Genomic DNA, 9,010 nt, shown 5'->3' with positions numbered 1-9,010 from the left:
ACATAAAGATATAAATAATAACCACTTTATTATTGCCTCTAGGGCATATCTCCTTCAGTAGATCCCCTCGGAATCCCAGCAGCACGACAGCGTGGTGGTGGAGGTGGAGGAGAAATTCCTGCAGGGCTTCGCCAAGCCTGCGCAGGAAGAAGGAGGAGGGAGAGAGGGGCGGCTAGGGCTTGGGGGGATGATGTGCTGCGCCCCAGCCCTCCCCTCCCTCTTATATAGGCGTGGGGGGGCTGCCTTGGCCCCTCCTCCAAGCCTTTGGGTCGGCCAAAACAAGGGGACTCCCCCCCCCAAGTTAAGTCCCTATTTTCATGGGATTTGATCTTATCCACTTGGTACAACCACATGGGCCTTGGGGGGCTGGTGTGCATGGCTCATGTGGGCCTATGCGACCCCTCCGGTCCATGTTGGTCGTTCGGGATAGGTGGGCCCCACTATGGTACCCTCCGGAACCTTCTAGAACCTCCGGTACAATACCGAAAAATCCTGAACTTTTCCGGTAACCCTGAAAATGACTTCCCATATATGAATCTTATTCTCCGGACCATTCCGGACCTCCTCGTGATGCCCCGGATCCCATCCGAGACTCCGAACAAACTTCGGTCTCCATCTCATATTCCGAATCTACTTATGCGACATCGAACCTTAAGCGCGTCACCCTACGGTTCGCGAACTATGCAGACATGGTCGAGACTCCTCTCCGAGCCAATAACCAATAGCGGGATCTGGAGATCCATAATGGCTCCCACATATTCAACGATGACTTAGTGATCGATTGAACCATTTACATACGATGCCGATTCCCTTTGTCACGCGATATTTTACTTGTCCGAGGTTCGATCATCGGTATCTCCATACCTTGTTCAACCTCGTTACCGACAAGTACTCTTTACTCGTACCGTGGTATGTCATCTCTTATGATCCAATTATATGCTTGCAAGCTAATCAGATGACATTCCACCGAGAGGGTCCAGAGTATATCTATCCGTCATCAGGATGGACAAATCCCACTATTGATCCATATGCCTCAACTCATACTTTCCGAATACTTAATCCTATCTTTATAACCACCCATTTACGCAATGGCGTTTGATGTAATCAAAGTACCCTTCCGGTGTAAGTGATTTACATGATCTCATGGTCGAAGGACTAGGTAACTATGTATCGAAAGCTTATAGCAAGTTGAACTTAATGACTTGATCACATGCTACGCTTATTTGGGTGTATGTCCATTATATCATTCACCCAATGACATATAACAACATCCAATGTTTATGATCACGAAACCATGATCATCTGTTAATCAACAAGCTAGTTATACAAGAGACTTACTAGGGACTCCTTGTTGTTTACATAACACACATGTATCAATGTTTCGGTTAATACAATTATAGCATGGGGTGTAAACATTTATCATGAACACCAAGATATAACAATAACTAATTTATTATTGCCTCTTGGGCATATCTCCAACACCCATCCGGATGTGTACCATATGAAAATTTACTAATGACCAACACACTCAACAATTCACCTTTTATGCACTATCGATGACAGTTTCAGTTTTGTCATGAGGACGATTTAACACTGATTCTCATTTCTCTTGTAGCGGACATGGTAATGCTCAATTGGAGGTAATCACAAGGTGGACAGAACCCAAATGGATATGTGGTTTGATGGTTTGAGCAAAGGGTTGGACCTTTTGAAGAGGTTATAATATTTAACCAGTAACAATTCAGAAGACAAATTTGACCATAAAAAAGAATCTTGCCAACAATTCAATTTATTCTCTGGAAGTCTCTATAAGTATGCTTACCTACTCATATACTAAAACATATACTAATGAGCTTTGTAGCATATGATTTAAAGATCTCTACCATATATATGTATAATAATATACTATAGTTAATGCAATGTCAAAAAATAAATCCATGAAGGGAATAGTGTTACAATCAGATTTTAAATATAGTGCAATTAATGCAATTGTATTTTGAGCGATATACATTACAATTCTATATAAACAAAATTTTAACTAATATGTAGCAACTTTATTATGTGGCTAAGTATGTCAAATAAGTAACATAAAACTATACTTAACAAGGCCGTAGCATGCTACAAACAAGTTCAAAGTATTCAAGTTTAGTATAAAAACATAACTAATTCAATTATTCCTAGGTCCAAATTATGCTTTGACCACAACTGTCATGAGAACCGGGCCATCGTCCTCCTTAGTCCTCAGCTTAACTGCTACCACCGCTAGCCCTACGCATCTTGCCGTCTCCTCTCCGCGTGGCAGTAGCTATTTCGATAACCTCTCCAAGTATATCAATAATTTTTTCATTACATTTCCACTCGGTTGGTGTGGTAAGAGTGATCGTCATATTCGGGTTCTCTCTATTCGGGTCACTATCAGTTTTTCCCTACACCATGGACCGCATCAAGGATTTCACAAGCATCAACAAGAGTATCTTGATGTATACTTCGGTGCCAACTGGGTGATGGCTAGCGCTGGAGTCTTGTCACGCTGGACCAAGGTATGTCTCCGTGGATACATTCTGAACTTTTGTTTCTGGCAAACTCTCCAATTTTTCTAAGTTCTCCTTGCTAGTTGCTAGTAGTAAAATCTAATGGATAAAACTTCAATTTATATGCTGGGGAGCACCAAGTTAACACATCATGCCCTTCGGCCTGATAGGATCTCATCAACTGCCTCCAAATGGGAAAGCTCCTCTTGCCAAAGAATTTCCATCATGACCTTGGAGACACTATCATCTGCATTCAGCTCTGGTCTTGCACTGGAAGCCGTTACATGAGCAGTAAAATTGGTCACAATAGTAATTCTCGTGTAGCCCCCTTAGTCTGCTAAAAGAAACTCCAGAAACGATTCATGTGCTTAGATGTTCGAAGGACCATCTTTACCGTCAAACTACAGAGAAACTTCCAATTGGTTAGAATGTTAACTTTCTCCTTGTTGGGATAGTACTGGTTGTTCCTTTGCTCTCTGGCACCTTACATGCCAAAAGGTTGCATTTGATCTTTTCATTCCTGCCTAGATGTTACATTTTCATTTTAAAATGCCTGCAACATATAAAATAGTACAGCATTGAAGTGGATATAACAGAAATGCTGAAGAAGTATTGTGTAAATTTCCTGCTATGCTAAAAAAAAAATTGAGGGGCAGTGGCGAGTGAGAAAAAGATGGAAAACTGTTATAAATCTGTGTATATGTATGTGTTGCAGCATCTTCTTCCCCTGTTCTGAATTAATAGCCATACTTGACAACAGCTTCTACATATTAGCAAAAGATAGATCTAGTCTTCTGAAGAGTGATTATGAGATTAGGCTGTTGGAGGCCATAGTATTAATTTACAGTCCAAATAGGCATAATAAAATTACAAGATGATTCAATTCTAGATTTTGTATCCAGCCACAAAATCACATGACGCACTATTTCACCGATACAGAAAGACGATGTCTCACACTCCCGATGCTTCGCCAGCGCTGGAAAGATTGCTTGAGGTGCTTATCACGGCCTCACCAGCGGCGCCAGAGCCTTCACGACGGCGCTCATGTTTGGCCGGTCGCCCTCATAGAGCTCCCGAGTACAAAGCGCAGCGATTGCACCCAACTGCTTGCAGAAACACGTCAATATGGACGAAAACAATACTCTGTTATTCTTTTGAGAATAGTACCGTGAGAGTAAAATTATAACATGTTAAACAAAGAGCTGCAAAGAAAATCTCGGGAACACGTCTTCTCTCTCCTTGCAACGAACGATGGCCCAACGAATTCTACTCCATGTTGGGAGGCGGGCTGGTCGTGCGGCGGCGGGCGGCTGGGGGCGGGGCGGTGGGCGGCGGGGGGCGGGGGGTGTGCTGGGCGCGCGCCGGCGGCTGGGGGCGTGCACGGGCAGGGGCGGGGGGTGCGCAGGCTTGACTTGGGTTCATAACGCTGTGGATTTTACTTAACTATAATGGCGTGATTAATTCGTAAGCTTTTTTTTTCGACAAGTTTGAAACATTATACAGTACTATTTTGAATATATAGTGCCAAACTAAGCTATATAATCAAAACGTAAACTGTTAGCAATAATCTTTGCATGTAGTTAAGGAGAAGGCGCTTTGTGCGTCACGTGGTTGAGGATGATCCGCATTGAAATTGTGATATCAACATTAGAGCATATCTAGCAGAACCCATGTTCCTATCCGCATGATAACTACTATTTTGGAGTTTTAGAGAAAAAAAGGGCTGGTTCAAACACCGCCTCGAGGACCCGTCCGGGATTTTTTTTCCAGTCTATCCAGTTTCGCCTCGTGGAAACCCCAATTACCCAGTCTCGTGAGGCCTTTCGAGTGCGAACCCGATCCCCACTTCCGCGTTGGCGCGGAGGAAATTTCAGCCTACCTTCATTGCCCGGGCGCCGGAGTCCGCCAAAATTCGCCGGAATCCAGCCAAAATTGAATGCGAAGATGGAGGGGATGGAGCTCGCCGGTGGTCGACCTCCACTTGGTCGGAGCCAGGAGCGAGCTGAGCTCGCCGCGAAGGTGGCAAGCAAGCAGAGGTTGAAGGCAAGGGCGGAGCAGCCGGACGGCGGGCGTGTGGCGTGCGGGACGTGTGGCGGGCGGGTGGCTAGGGGCGGGCGACGAGCGGGGAGTGCGGCGGGCGGCTAGGGGGCTGGGGCGGGGGCGGGTGCGCAGGCAGGAGGTTGAAGAAAGGAAGAGGAAAAATTGAAAAAAAAGTTAATTGTGGGCTAGCATAGGGAATATGCTGTTTTGGGGATTTTTTGCGGTATCTGGGCTGCGCGTCGTTTTTTCAGCCCGCAAAACACATTTAGAGTGGCCCCCATACGTATTTTTGGGCTTTGCAGTTTGCGGTGTCTGCTAGAGATGCTCTTAGGGATTAATATTAACGCTAGATGAGTGCTCAGGTGCTTTCCATCTCTTTTTTCACGATTTCCAAAGCACATTGATGGCTGTGATTAGAGGGTGTTAATCCCACCAGGTGTGTAGTTTCTTCACTTTCATAAAATGCATGAATCCACCCAAACCTAGGTCCAACCCGTCTCCAACCCTCTCGGAAACCCACGACCCACACCTTGCTCGGTCGTCACTACGGGAAACTCGGTTGTTGCCGTGCTACTCAAGCTTTCCCGTGTGCCCTATGGCGGAGAATGATTTATTGACGGCTCCTTACACATAGGAAGAGGTCAATAAAGTCATTTTTCAAATGGAACACAATAAAGCTCCGGGGTTAGATGATTTTCCCGCTGAGTTTTATCAGATTTTTTGGGAAACCATAAAGGCCGACCTTCCACACATGTTCAGTGTCTTACACGATGGACAGTTAGAATTATTTCATCTAAATTTTGGTGAGGTAATCTTGTTACCAAATGTTGAGGACGCGGAAAGGATTCGGCAGTATAGATCTATATGCCTTTTAAACGTAAGTTTCAAGATTTTCACGAAACTGACCACCATTAGACTAAATACGGTGGTTGATCATGTGGTACTGCCTTCATAGTCTGCGTTCATGCGAGGACGAACTATCCTTGATGGACTAGTTGTCCTACATGAGGCGGTACATGAATTGCATTCCAAAAAGATGAATGGGGTTATCTTAAAACCTGACTTTGAGAAGGCTTATGATAAAGTTAAATGGCCGTTCCTTCAACAAACGCTCAGAATGAAATGCTTTTCTCCTAAGTGGTGTGCGTTGATCAATGATTTTATTTCTGGAGGTAGTGTTGTCATCCGTGTTAATGATCACACTTGCCGTTACTTCCAGAAACGAAAAGGTTTGCGCCAAGGCGGTCCTCTATCACCATTGTTATTTAACATTGTAGATGATATGCTCGCTATTTTGATTGAACGTGCCAAGGCCGATGGCCAGATTAATAGAGTTACTCCACACCTTGTTGATGGTTGTTTATCGATACTTCAATATGCCGATGATACAATTCTATTTATGGAACATGACATCGAAAAAGCACGAAATCTCAAGTTAATCTTGTCAGCTTTCGAGCAATTATCGGGTTTCAAAATAAATTTTCATAAAAGTGAATTGTTCTGTTTGGGTGAAGCCCATGATTCAACAGCTGCGTACGCGGATTTGTTTGGATGCGGACAAAGCCAGTTTCCTATTAATTATTTGGGGATTCCGATACATTATCGGCCATTAACAATGACTGAATGGAAACTTGTAGAGAAAAGACTCCAAAAGAGACTTAGTAGTTGGAAAGGTAAATTGTTGTCCCTAGGAGAAAATTTAGTACTCATTAATTCAGTACTTACTAATATGGTACTGTATATGATATCTTTCTTCCTGTTACCGAAAGATATTTTACATAAGCTCGATTATTATCAATCGAGATTCTTTTGGCAAGAGGATAGCGAAAAGAAGAAATATCCTCTGGTTAAATGGAGTATAGTTTGCCGTCCCAAAGATCACGGGGGGTTGGGTGTCCATGACCTTGAGGTCAAAACCGGGTAAATGGTTGTTTAAACTTCTTACCGAAGATGGGGTATGGTAGACACTCATTAAGAGAAAATATATCGGCGAGAAAGCGTTGTTCCAAATCCTTTGGAAACCTGGAGACTCACATTTATGGGCCGGCCTAATTGCCACGAAGATTTTTTTATTCCAATATGGTACTTTCACGATAAAGGATGGATCGCAAATACGGTTTTGGGAGGATTCTTGGTTAGGGAATAGACCTCTTAGGGAACAATATCCTGCGTTAGATAGTATTGTTCGTCACAAAAGTGATACTATTGCTCTAGTAATGGCGACCTCACCTCCGTCTGTGACATTTAGAAGAGATTTATTGGGTCCGAGATTGGTTGCATGGAATGCCTTACTTCTTCGTTTGGAATCCATTCACCTTTCGGAAGACCCTGATGAATTTGCTTGGAACTTACATTCCAATTGGTAATTTTACGTAAGTTTATTATAATGCGATTATCCAGCCTGAAATACCAATCAATAATAACAAGAAAATTTGGAAGATGAAAATACCACTTAAAACTAAGATTTTTTGTTGGTATTTACGTCCCTAACCAAATATAATCTTGTTAAGCGGAATTGGCATGGAAGTAGAAAGTGTGTGTTTTGTCACCATGATGAGACAATCAAACACTTATTCTTTCAATGCCGCTTTGTTAGGTCTATATGGTCATGCATCCAAGTAGTTTCTGATCTGTATCCTCGGACTAGTGTTGCTAATATCTTTGGGAATTGACTTCACGGTATTGATCACATGTTTAGAACGCTTATTAAGGTGGGAGCGCTAGTTGTTATATGGTTGCTTTGGCTATGTAAAAATGACAAGATTTTTAATGATACAAAATATTCTCTCTTGCAGGTTATCTACATATGTATCGATACTCTCCGTTCGTGATTTGCACTGCAAAAGGAAGGGAACCGCGACCTATTTATGGAGGTCTCTATACGGTTGGAGGCTACAACGAGGGTCTTTTTACCAACATGGGAGGCTACGGCGAGGATCTTTTTAACCTTAAGCCTCTCGGTTTATAGGCGCCCGGCGGCTGCCTCATCCAGACCCGGTCTCGAGGCGGTCTATAGGCATGACACTTCTAACCTTATCTATAATATCTAAATTGGAGCAACCCACTAAAAATAATTCTCTGTCCACCTCATCAATCATCTCTAACCAATACTAAGTTGCCATGTGTCATCCCACTAACATGTTTCTACCAACATGCAGCTCCCCACGTCATCATCTTTTGCTAATAATTTAAACAACATAATTGTATGGAAAATCAATGCTAATGCAAAATTAGTTTCATGCTGGTAACAAAGAGATGCTTCTCCCAGAACACTAATCTTCTATCTATAAATATAGGAGTCCCCCACTACATAATTTTTCTGGCTTGTGGTGAGGCCACGTCACCTTTTATTGCACACTCGCGCGGTCTGATATTCCTGGCATGTGCTCATGTTAGTACGTTAGTATAAGTTAACTAATTGCCTTAAGTTTCAAGGATGCACCCTAACCATGCAGCCCGTTACTTCAGCCCGTGGTAAATGCAGCCCACTACGTATACCAGCCGAACAGCCTATCTACATCCACCAAGCGGCCAGTCGTCTCTCCTCTTTTCCATTAAATCTCAAGACGGCGCTCTACCCTCTCTTTTCTCCCCCACTATGTCGAGCAAAAAGAAACGTAAGCATATCAGGAGTTCGTTCAGATTTCCCCTATTTAAACTCCGTGCTCCAGCTCGACTCCTCGACCTTTGCTCCCGTCGTCCTCCAGTACGGGTGGGCATCTTAAATCATTTCCTCTTCCTCCCTTTATAGTAAAGATTTCAAGCGCCGCGAAATTTTCCCGCAGTATAGGATCTAACATCGTTTGTTATTTCGTCATCCGATTTCGTTCTTTATGGATCTGCAGTCCGGCACCACTCAAGATCGATGCCTATAATGCCGGCTTTGCGCTGGAGCCATCCTCCCCTGTGCACGACGTTCAACTCCTCCGAAATCCTGGTTGAGGAACTACGACCTGGAGTCCACCTCTGCCACTGCAACTTACCAGAATAAGAACGACGACCTGAAGGGCACCTCAGGCTGGACATGTGAAGCGACAACTCCTGGCCAGCAACCAGCACTCATCATGTGAAGCGACAACTCCGCTATAGCCCGGCTATAGCCTTTCGAGCAAGGTGCGGCTAAAGGCATTCATGTGCTAAAAAATGGCTATAGCTCGCTATAGCCTAGCTATAGCCTTTTTCGGAGGTCGCGGCTATATCCTATAGCCGGCTATTTAAAACTTTGGCACTCATGTGAGGCCACCCTTGTTAATGGTACATGTCAATTTTCATTGGACCTTTGTAAATTCTAGAGACTTCTTTTTGCTGAGAAATTTGTTACATAAACCACACATTATTATTATTGATGCATTGTGATTCTGCTAACGGATGTGGTGGCAACAACTCGATTACACCTTTGTGTATTTCCCTTTTTTCTACTATTTGTATGAACCCAAAAA

Source organism: Lolium perenne, chromosome 3, assembly GCF_019359855.2.
Source record: "Lolium perenne isolate Kyuss_39 chromosome 3, Kyuss_2.0, whole genome shotgun sequence".
Taxonomy (NCBI): Eukaryota; Viridiplantae; Streptophyta; class Magnoliopsida; order Poales; family Poaceae; genus Lolium; species Lolium perenne.
Note: the sequence above shows the minus strand (reverse complement) of the source record.